At 40.3% G+C, this 12,564-nt stretch overlaps 1 pseudogene; it reads left to right on the top strand.

Moving 5' to 3' along the window:
- The first annotated feature begins 8,402 nt into the window (after positions 1-8,402).
- Positions 8,403-8,770, top strand: LOC125414816 (large ribosomal subunit protein eL34 pseudogene; annotated as a pseudogene).
- Positions 8,771-12,564: the final 3,794 nt, after the last annotated feature.

Genomic DNA, 12,564 nt, shown 5'->3' on the forward strand with positions numbered 1-12,564 from the left:
CGCAGACCCGTGATGGCACAGACCGGTGATGCAGGAATAGTCCTGATGCCCTTATTTGGCTAAAGAATTCCACCCCCTGTAGCGAGGCAGAAGCATCATAATCACTGCACTGGTTATGACACTTTATGGACTATGTGATCATATTAAGGTAACTGGTAGTTAACGGTGTTCACGCTACTCCATTCAATTGGTTCAATTGTTTTAACTCATAACCCTATTATGAGTCATAAGGAATACCCATATAGAAATAGCTTTTCCTTAGTAGATATCCAAAAGGGAAAAGTTTTATAATTTCTCAGATTTTTAAGCGATGTTTTGTTTTTTTTTTAAAAAAAAGTCAACCACAGAAATCCTGAAGAACAAATGTATATCACCCCTTACAGAATACTCCCTAGGAAAGATGAATTTTATCAGCATGCATCATGTATTTTCTAACATGCTCTAACATGCTTTGGCCATTCAAGTTATAGTTTCCACTTGGTCTGAATTAATCAGTTCTTTATCTGAAGCAGAGTTTGTTATAAGGCCAATGTGGTCACAACAAATCCACTGAATGACTTACTGAGGCCAAATGCCTTCAGATTGCTTTAGACTCGTGCATAACAGGGCAGGTAGACAGGATACAGGCACGCACACATGCACACACACACACACACACACTTAAGCTCATGTATGGAACATTAAATAGGAAACCTCTGTTAATAATTTAATACTTCTGGGCAAAGCAACAAAATACATTCTGCTAACATGGTTTCCTTGTCTAAACATATCTTATTTTCATTATAGTTTGTAGTAAAGTAAAGAACAATAGGCGTCTGAGCCATAATTGTCTGTCTCTAAGCACACAGAGTAGCAATGCTAAACTGTGTTCTGGTAGGGGTTCTCTCTTAGCTTTTTTATTTTATGTATTAACAACATGTCACACACACCTCTCTGGGTGTGTGGCAGGGTTAGGGGGGGACCCTTAAAAGTCAGTTCTCTCTTTTAGGAATCCAGGGGATCAAACACAAATGACTGGGTTCATACAGAAGGCATCTTTACCCACTGAGTCATTTTGCCTGCCCTAGCAGAGATCCCTGGTAGCCTGACTTGCATGGACTAATAACCATAACTTTCTATTAGCATAACACTGTTTACCTTTGTGCAGTATTTTGAATGTGAAGTGTCATCCATGAGCTCCTGTGTTTAAACACCTGACTTTCAGCGAGTGCCACTGTTTTGGAAAATTGTGGAACCTTCAGGAGATGGAGACTTGTTGGAGGAAGTGGTTTCTGGAGATAGGGCTTGAGAGCTGATAGCTCAGCCCTACCACCTGGCCAGTTTCTCCTTCCTTTTTCTTAAAGATAGGAGATAAAAGGTCCCAGATACATACTCCTGCCACCATGAAACTACCTACTGCCACACACTCTCTTCCATGATTGACTGTGTTCCCTCAAACTGAAAGCCAAGACCATTCCTCCCTCGAGTTGTTTCTTTTCATGTGTTTGCCCACAGCACAAAGAAAAGCAAGTAAAGTAACTAATTTCTTAGTATATATCTTGCATGTGCACGTTCTAACTTTTAAATAAATTTTGTTAGGGAACATTAATAGTCCAAACTAAGGGGTTTCATGGAAACATTTTCATTCTAAGTAAGCTGGTTTTCAATACCCAGATTCCAGGATTTTTCCTGGAAAAACATTCTAACTCCCAATGTAAGCACATGACTTTCATGCCCACCCAACTCAAGGAGCATCCTCACTCTTGCTTGTCATTCTTCGGGTGCTGGAACTTCTGGAAAACAGGACCACTGGCTGTTTATACACAACTTCTTCTACATTTTGTTCTTTATCTAGCTTTCTATTTAGGTCAATAGAGGAACAAGCTTGTTGCTTAGTTTGATCATGAAACAGTTGGGAAACACACACACACACAAAGGATTAATATTAACCATCTTGCCCACAAATAATATGCAAATATTTTGTCTTATCTCCATCACTCCACATTTCTTATTTGTATTTGTTTCATTTATACTCCCTGCTCCTATCTCTCTGTGTGTCTCGCATGTTCTTTCACATCTCCTATCTTTCTAGGCGTGAAATAGTGGTGCTCTAAAGGGCCTTTGTTTGGAATATACAATGGTTGACATTAACCTGGGAGGAAAGCATCTTGAATATTGAATATACATCCTGTCTTTGAAAGCTTTGAAAGGCTGTATCTCTCTCTCTCTCTCTCTCTCTCTCTCTCTCTCTCTCTCTCTCTCTCTCTCTCGCTCTCTCTGTTCAATACATGTGTGTGCATGCATTGCCACAGCATGGATGTGAACCTCCCTTAGGTATTGTTTTTCACCTTCCACCTTGTTTGAGACAGAGTATCTGCTGTTTCTTCATTGCATAAGCCAGGCTAGTTGATCTACAAACTCCTGGGAATTTCCCTGTCTCCTTCTCTACACCTCACAGGTATGCTGGGTTTATAGATGCTCAGCACCTCTAATTTAATCTCTGGAGAATCTAGAGCCCTCTTGTGGCTTTTTAGGGCTCTGCACACATGTGGCGCGTTCACACAGACTCATGCTCCTGCCCACAAATAATAATAATAATAAAAAAAGCAAACGCCAGTTTTCACAACTCAGTTCTCTGCTGTTGTTGTTGCGGTCGTCAGGCTTTCTTCAGACACCAGCACTCTGGTGTTTCAAGTTTTCAAGCCTTGTGTTTAACTCCCCTACCCGTTAGAGTGTTGCAAAACAAAGCTGCCCTTGGGAGATAGTTCAGGAACTCTCTATGCTGTAAATTAATTTGCTCATTTCAGAGTGTGGCAAACCATCGCTCAGAGTCTGCCCTGGTCTTTGCTAAAGGAAGGGAAGGATGGGGAGGAAAAAAGAAGAAAGAAAGAAGAGCAGCGGGTCGGGGACCCAGGACAAAGCGTCTCCTGAGTTTCAGTAAGTGGCCTTGTCACATGAAACTTATGTCCGCTGTTAAGTGGCTGAGCCAGCTGCAACCCATGTGCCACACAGGCTGGGCCTCTTATTTCTCCTGCGGGCCACCTGTGCAATGTGCTCATCAGAAGAGCCCCCGAGGAGGCATTAACATAGCAAGGCTCATAAAACACAAATCCTTAAATGTAAAAACTGACACTTTCATCCTCTCCAGGCTACGTCTATATAGATTTCTTTTTAATGAAAGGCCTATTTTTTTTGTGTCCAGCAAGATGCCTGCGTATGGGGTCACACAATTCATAATCCTATTTTTAAATGTTCTATTATTGTGAGGCTGCCTAATTTTATTCTCCCATGAAATTATATGTTGTTCCATAATTAGAACACTTACCCTTGTCAATAGCACTTTAGTCATGGAAATAACTCAGGATGAGCATTGGAAGACACCAGTTTACACCAGCAAGAATGGGATACATTGGAGAGGAGCTCAATACGTCTTCATCGCCTTTTGAATGTCTTTACAATTACATTTCCTGAAAATTTGCCATTTACTGGGAGAATAGCAGAGAACAAACCCTCTATCCTTCATGTCCACCCACAACAGTGTCAATTAAATATCCTACCATTCTTTGTAGCATTTTAAATGTTATTTAATGGGTATTTCAATTCAAGGATCGAAAGTATTTATTTATACTTGTTTCTCCTATAGTATTGTAAAGTTCTAAAAGTAGTTCTCAATAGACCTTAGGGAGAAGTGGAGAAGATTGGCTAGGGACCCTTCAGTATGTATTCACTTTCCTGGCATTTCCTAACCCAGCCCAAAGACCAGCAGAAGGCAGAAGCATAGAGAGCAGAGGGATCATAAGCCTCTTGCTGAAGTGCCCCACCATCAGGAGATATACTGTATATGTGTACATCAGGGGAAATGTTAAACTTTGACTACAAACGTAGAACCGAGCAAAACAGAGAGATTCTATTTAAATAAGCCAGCCACAGTAATGCAAGCTTTTCAACAAAACCATCTTGAATATAAACGAAATGTATATTTTTTCCTCCAGTCAAGATTGTGTCCCACGTTGGTGGAGAGATGAGGCAATGGTGTTTGTAGAAGCAGAAATGGTATTGATGTATAAAGCAAAGCTAGTGGTGTAGAGAAGCAAAGAAAAGCACAGTGGAGCAGCTGTATTGGGCCACAGATACATGCAGGATATATGCTCTCTGGTCAAAGATTTATTTTTAATTATGTGTTATAGGGGTTATGTACATGTGTGTTGATGAACATGGAGGCTACATGAGTCAGATACTCTGGGGCTAGAGTCACAGGGGATTGTGAGTTACCTAGCTTGCTTCTGAAAATCAAAATCAGGTTCTCTGCAAGAACAGCATGTGCTCTGAACTGCTGAACCATCTCTTTTGAAGAACATTTTAAAGTTTTACTGTATATGTATGTAACAGACCAGAAGGCAACTTGTGGGAGTCTGTTTTTCTTCTTCCATCATGTGGGTTCTGGAGATCAAACCTAAGTCCTCAGGCTAGTTGACACACACCTGTACCCCCTGAATCATCTCACAAGCCCGCCCACAGAACTTTTGAATATGTCCTCAAAGCCGAATAAGGGTCTTATTAATAAAACATAGGAAGCCATTATCAAAACTTACAAGTACCAAAGAAGAAGCAATTAATGCAGGTTTTGTAAAGCTCCCAGACAATCACAACCAAGTATGCTTCTAAGTCGTCAGGGAAAGAAATTGGTCAAATAATTATTACTCTAATTAATTTTCAAAGTAAGTAGAAAAGAATCCATTAAATCCTCAGGAAGTTCTTTGTCCTTGTGCCTGGGAGTTACTCTCTAGGAACGTGGCTTTGTTTCCTGTGAGCTTTGGCCCACATCAGACATTTCACCAATGGCACTTAGGATGGAGGCTATGGGCCCCATGGTATCAGCTCTACCTCCCAGGAAGGTGAGACTGAAGTATCTGGTTGACACTGGAGTAGGAGTTCGAAGCTAAAGGTCAGAGATTTTACAGCAAACTAAATGACTGGAGCCAATGGAAAATACTAACACTAGCCTAGGGAGAGAGCTCTTGACACCCATCCCCATTCCCAAAGCTTACATGGAAATGGCTCCAGAGATGAGTACATAACTTTTGTTTTCACAGTTACTGATTATCCAGGGCAGAAGACCACAGCTGAACATCACTTTACCATTGTGACAATGTATACTCTCTTACTAACTGCAGTCACACACACACAAGCACATACACACATATACACTCACAAACACACACATACATGCACGCATATGTACACTGGTAAACTAGCTTTCCTCTATCTTGGGCTTGAAAGCATCTTATAATAAAGTCAAACTAGATTCGTTCCCATTTATGCTTAAATCTGTTTCTCAAGGATTGAGCTATGCCCCCATCTGTAACCTTAACTACAAATGGTTCTGTACTGCCTGATCCAGGAAATGGCAGCTATGCCATTGTTTCAGAAGGTTATTATGACCACTTGTTGTTATGATCACCTTGTTATGATTACCTTGCAACCATGTTTTTGTTTCACAACAGGCTGTGGTGACCTATTTGTTATGCTTATATTCTGCTTCAGTAATTCCCATCTATTTGCTAACCAACCTCCCCATTTGGAAACTCCCTATTCCTGAACTTTAAAAACCCTTATCTAACCTATGTCCAAGACTGATCTCTTGAATTCCATCTTTGTGAGAGACAGCCTGTGTCCACAAATATAAAAGCTTGCTACAGTTAATTGCTCACTTCAATTAATTTGGCCAGGATGATTTTAGTCAAAGTCTCTATCACATATCCCCTTTAAATGTAAACAAACATTTATAAACAATCATTTAGGGAATCTGGGAATAGTTCTTTCCAAACTGCTTCCTGCTTTTTGTTGGGTAAAATATTTGGGGATTCATGGAGACTTTCCGGGTGGGGAAATTTTGGTCCACCAAACCACATTAGTCTAAAAGGATTCCATAGGTTCTCATCCTCTGTGGAAACAAAAGCAGAACCTCTTTTGCAAAGCAACAAATCCTTAGACCCAAATTTTGGACTCAAGATACCTTTAAAATATGTAGGTTGGTTTAGCTTAGCAGTCCATACAATGAAATGTCTCTCTGTACTTAACTCTTTCATAGTCAAAAAAATTTAAAGAAAACACAATAGTATACATAATCCAGATTCTTTGTGTATATTCTATTTTTACATGATTTATTTTTCTTACTCTATTTTAATCTATGACCATCTGTACTCTGTCTCTTTAAAGACTTTCTTTTATTTATTTATTTTTATAAATCATTTACTTCCTTTTATAACTCTCTATACTCTTTCTAACCTCTTCCAAGCATACATACTTTTTTTTTTAAACATACCGTGTCTCATTTAGAGTTTTATGTCTGAATCTGTCCTGTTGTGTATTTGTAATCCTTTTCTGTTCTAGAGAGCTTTTAAAATGGTAAGTAGTTTGGTTGCAATGGCTCTGGGTTCTGACTCTACCTCTCCCTGCTTTTCAAAATGGCAGAGGTACCATCACCGCCAGCTCTGGGACCACCCATTAGGGGCCATGCTCACCACTAACTCTGAAGGAGCATGCAGCACATAAACCCTTTTCGTCTGAGTCATAGCTAAATCTGCTATGCAGCACACTGCAAGGCCTGGAAATATCTCTGTGTATAGCATCAGGAATCCACCATGCCCTCCTGCTTGTGCATGCTAGTAGACCTGATTTTACTACCTGCCCAGGCAGGGAGCGCTGAGCCGTGGGCATGGCCTCAGCTACTTTCCTCCTAACCCCAAGCGGGCATATAAGCATCTGGGCCCACAAAACCCCATTCAAGTGTTCCATAGCCAAACCTCCCAAAAGAGTCAGAGCTCTTCATGCTGGTGAACCAGAAAGCCACCGTTTTGAAACTACATGGTTTTTGCTGCCACTGCGAGTCAGGAAACCTTCTCTTAAAAGAATCATGTCTCTGCATGCTTCTAGCAAGCAAAACCCACCCAAGAAATTGCTTAACTTTGTTTTGTATTGTGTCTAGAATTACTTTATAAGCTTTTTCATGTTTTACGTGAATTTGGTCAACCACATTGGTGTGTCAATTTGTTGTAGGAGGTTGCTTGTTTGTTCCTGGCTGCTCAGCCCCAAAATAATCACTCAGAAACATATTATTTAAATCACTGCTTGACCAATAACTTAAGCTATTGCTAGCTAGCTCTTACATCTAAAATTAGCTCATTTCCATTATTTCATATTTTGCCACAAGACTTGTGGCCTGCCAGCAAGGTTCCAGCTGGTGGCTCAAGTCTTTTTCCTCTGGCGACTCAATGACATCTCTCTGACTCCACCTTCTTTCTCCCAGCATTCAGCTTAGTTTTCACCACCTAGCTCTGTTCTGCCCTACTATAGGCTCAAAGCAGTGTCTTTATTCATTAACCACTAAAAGCAACACATATACAGAAGGACCTCCCACACAAATATCTTTCTCCTCAAATCTATAGGATTAAAAATACACAAACACACAGAGACACACACAGAGAGGGGGAGTTTACTCTGTACCAGAAATTGCCGTGAAGACTTTACACTAACTCTCAACACTCGCATATGAACCTTTATCATGAAGACAGTTCACTGACTGATATATTTTACGTTGAAACGAAAAAGGAAGACTTCGGTCAAGGATACTCCTTAGCTGTTTGGTTTCTGTAATTTGACAGCTTTTAATATGCTTCTCTCTTTCAGTAGATTGCCTTAACCCATCTTGGCTCAGATTTGTGTGGAGGATATTTAGTACTGATCTGTAAAAGAAGGAGTGGTCTTCTAGACACCATTATGGGATTGACAGTCTTCTCAAAAACACTATTACTAAGCCAGGATACAAAAACCTGTAGACTCTTAGGGACAGATGAGCTGGCTCAGGTCATAAAGTGCTTGCTGGACAAGCCTGAGTACCCAAGTTTGGAACGCCAGCACCCATGTAAAAGCCAGCCTGAGCCGCACAAGCCTAAAATATTGGGAAGAGGGGGATGGGAAGAGCAGGATCCCTGAAACTCACGGGCCAACTAATCTAGCCAACTGGCGAGCTCCAGATTCAGGGAGAGACTATGTTTCATAAAAGTAAGGGGAGAATGATTGAGGAAGATTCCCAAACTCTGGCCTTACCACAGGTGTCTACACATATAAATAACACACACACACACACACACACACACACACACACACACACAATTCAAAAGAGCTGAAGGTAGCAAAATTGGGACTATGAAATAGGCTAGTGAAGATTTCTGAGATGCTTTTGAGCTTGTTTATAGAGACTAAAAGATGTACAAGGAGGACGATTTCTCCATATGTTGTCTACCATATAACTGTTGATAAATTTTACATATGTCTGTTTTCATGTTTCACATATGTGTTAATTCTTTTTTCTCTCTACCATCATTGAAATATATGGCTTTTCCTCTTCCTGGGACGGTGCTTAGAGGCACTCAGAATGGTCCGGTGTTTGACATACTGTCGTAGGCTTTCCTACAACACAGCCTCCAACAAAACTAGGCTGTCCCGAACCCCCAGCAACAGGATTGTTTATCTTTACACCAAGAAGGTTGGGAAAGCACCTAAATCAGCATGCGGTGTGTGCCCAGGTCGACTCCGAGGGGTTTGTGCTGTGAGACCAAAAGTCCTCATGAGATTGTCTAAGACAAAGAAGCATGTCAGCCGGGCCTATGGTAGCTCGATGTGCGCCAAGTGTGTCTGTGACAGGATCAACCAGGCTTTCCTTATTGAGGAGCAGAAAATTGCTGTGAAAGTGTTGAAGGCACAAGCACAGAGCCAGAAAGCAAAATAAATGTGCGGCTTTTTAATAAAGGTCAAGGCTTGGTCTATGGGAAAAATATATATATATATAGTAATAGAACAAAATATGCATACCAGTTCAACAGACTAGAGTCCAAAAAGAAATCTGTACATTTTCAGTCAATTTACCATTGACAAGACTGCCAAAAATGCATATGCAGAAATGACAATCTCCTCAGTAAATGATGCTAAGAAAATCAGTAAGGACAGACCCGGAGCAATAAATTAGACTCTTATTATTATAAACAGCTTTGAACAGGCTAAAGACTGAAATATCAACCCAGAAGACCTGAAACTTTACAGTTAGAAGAGAAACAGGGGAAACTGTTTGACACTGGCCAAGCTGATCACCTCTTCTGTGCCACCTAAAGAAAAAAGAGAGAAATGTGATTTATATGACAGAACAGTTTCCACACACTACAGAGAACAATCCAGAGTAAAGAGACAGCCTATGAGGTGGAGAAGACATTTGAAAACCACATATAAATAGTTGTATAGTTTGTATAACCAAACTTTGCAAATAACCCATAAACCTCAATAACAATAAAGAACACTTACGAAACAGACAGAAGACCTGATATGACAGTTTATTTAAATTTGCTTTTAAAAACAGGATTTACCTATGCAGTTTGTAGCTGGCCTAGAACTCCCCAAGTAGACCTGACAAACAGTAGAGATCTGCATGCCCCATCTTCCAAGTTCTAGGATGGAAGGTTCATGCCACCACACCCGGCCTCCACTCAGACATTTCTTAAAGGGAGGTCCACCAATAGCTGAAAGACACAGGAAGGATGTTCACCATGAGGAAACATCATAGAAATGCAAATGAAAACCACAGGAAGATACCGTCTTGCATCTGCTAGAATGGCTGTTAACAAAAATACAAACTTTGAAAAGTTTTGGCAGGTTTTGAGAAATTATAGCAATTACATATAGCTTGGGAGAATGCAAACTGTCAAAAACCAGTCAGAGAAATAGCATGGAAGTGCCAGAAATAGTAAATAAAAAGTAAATAAATATGAAGCCATAATATGACCCATTGCTAGCTGTATGTTTAAAAAAATTAAACTGATTTCTGAAAAAGGCATATATATTATCGTGTTCATTTCTGCCTTAGTTCATCATAGTCAAGATAACAGCACATGTTAGCTTGCTGCAGTAATAGAAGGAAACAACCAGCTAGAAGAAATTATTATGGCTCAGTTTCATAGATTTCAGCCCATAGTCCCTGGCCCCATTAATTCTAGGCCAGGGGGTAGGCAGAGCATTATGGATGTGTGAGAACATGGCTGAAGAGGGCTATGAATATGGCAGACAGGAGAGAATGACACAGGAAGGAAGAAGATGTCATCAAGGACCTGCCACCAGCAAGCTTCTCCATGCAGCAACGACCCACTTCCCAATGTTTTAAGAATGTCCCAGAAGGACCAGTAGCTTAAGTAGTCAGCCCATGAGTCCTGAAGGGTATGTTCTATTTCAAATTCAGACAAGAAACAATCCATGTCTACCCATAGATAAGTGGGTAAAAAAAAACCTGAAAAAGAGAGATGACAGAGGGGTGGGGGTGGGATTATGTTTCTGTCTGTCTGTCTGTCTGAGTGTATGTGTCATAGAATGTTATTCTATTCCATTCCATAATAGAATATTATTTGGCCTTGAAAGGGGAGGAAAACTGATTACTTGGACAACAAGAATAAACCTAAAGGACATTAATACTAAGGAAAATAGTCTGGAGGATAATAGACTGAAAATTCACATTCAGATATCAAACCTGAAAACATAGAACTGATAGCAACAGGAAGGAAGTAGTGGCTGCCAGGAACTAAGGGGAAATATGAACAGATTTTGTTTAAAGGGTATAAAGTTTCATTTTAGCAGAATAAAGATTTCAGGAAATGTATTATTCAATAATAGCTAACAAACTGCATTGTAAACTTGAATTTTATTGCAAATAGATCTTAAAAATTCTTAACACACACACACACATACACACACATATACAATAACTATATGAGGTGGCCACGACATCAGTGAACTGGAACAAGGTCCTTATTTCACAATATTTACATAAATCAAAACACTGTGATACATGGCTTAAATGTGTCTAGTTTTTATTTGCAAATTATATTTTGACAAAGTGAGAGAAAAAACAAAATCACATGTTTATTCTGAGCAAAAAAATTGTTTGAACCTATTGGAAAATCAAAGTGTGCACACCAAATTATACTGTGGTTATTATTTTTAGTTTAAATGTCATATTATAAAAATAAAAACATTATTTTCTATCTTTTTTTCTGAAACTGAATTTAAAATCACAAAATGAAAGTGGTATATGGTATATAGCTAAGACCCCTAACAATAATGGAGAGGGTGCCTAAACTGGTCTTCCCCTGTAATTAGACTGGTGATTACCCTATCATTATAGAACCTTCACCCAGTAACTTATGGAAGAAGATGCAGAGATCCACATCCAAGCAGCAGGTCAAGCCACGGGAGACCAGTCAAAGAGAGGGAGAAGGGATTATATGAAAAAGGAGGAAGGGGTCAAGATCATAATGGGGAAATACACAGAGACAGTTGACCCGAATTTGCTGGAGCTCAAAGACTCTAGACCAAAGGCTTGGTCCTAGGTTTCTCTGCATGTGGGTGGCAGCTTTGTAACTCGGTCTGTTTATGGAATCCTGGCAATGGGACCAGGATCTATCCCTAGTGCATGAGCTGTTTTTTTGAAGCCCATTCCATATGGTGGAATGTCTTGCTCAACCTTGATGGGGAGGGGGAGCTTGGTCCTGCCTCAACTGAATGTGCCAGGCTTTGTTGGCTCCCCATGGAAAGCCTTATCCTTTCCATGGATAAGTGGATGAGGGTGGGTTAGGGGAAGATGAGGAGCAGGGGGAGGAAGGGAAGGGAGGGAGGAAGAACTGTGGTTGGTAGGAAAATGAATAAAAATAAAATATATAAAGAGAAAGTGGTAGAAAGCTACCACTAAGGATGCTAAAACTTGGTTTTAAGTATTTATAATTCATTTTTTTAATTTAATAAAATTGTTCTGGAGAGCAGCCTAGGGTTGCCATCCTTTACTGGCATCTGCAAGGCCTCAAGTTTAATTCCATCTCAAAAGACGGGAAATCAGTCTACGCTTCTGTTTCAAAATAGTATTTTCATCAACCCAAGCATTTTGTATTTTGAGATATAGAAATGATGTCAGTGTGTGAGACAGATAAGATAGCAGAAAGCTGTGAATTATATTTCATCATCTGGCAAGGAAAGGATCAAAATTGCCTGCTTTTTCACATTTCCAATATTCCTTCTTTTAAAATATTCAAAACTAAGAAAGAATGTGGAAAAATGCTGTACTTTGGATCCTGGGACTCTCAAATGGCTCCAGCACAGACAGAAAATGGTGACTAGCTTCCCAAATCAACATTCTGTGTCCCTGGTTAAGTTGCTTTGTTTTACAGCACCCCTGTGTCCTCTTGCCCGAGCTGCAGTGAGTTCCCTCTTGCCTGTTTGGAGCCACCAGGTCCTTCCCTGATATCACGACAGTGGAAAGTGCTGGGGACGGTAGTGCTTTCAAGACAGTGAGGTGGGGACCATGACAGAAACCAAAGTCACAATGCAGTGGCCTCCCCATAGTTCCTGGCCTGGTTCCTTGGGTCTGACAGGAATGAAAACTATGTCCTTTACATCCTGGTGCTGTTCACCTTCGGCAAGTTACATGGAAAATGCCTGGGTCTTCCCCAGCCCTTAGTTTCTGCAACTTGAGTTACTTTGACAAGGCACCTT

This window comes from Myodes glareolus, chromosome 17 (genome assembly GCF_982192425.1).
Source record: "Myodes glareolus chromosome 17, mMyoGla1.1, whole genome shotgun sequence".
Classification (NCBI taxonomy): Eukaryota; Metazoa; Chordata; class Mammalia; order Rodentia; family Cricetidae; genus Myodes; species Myodes glareolus.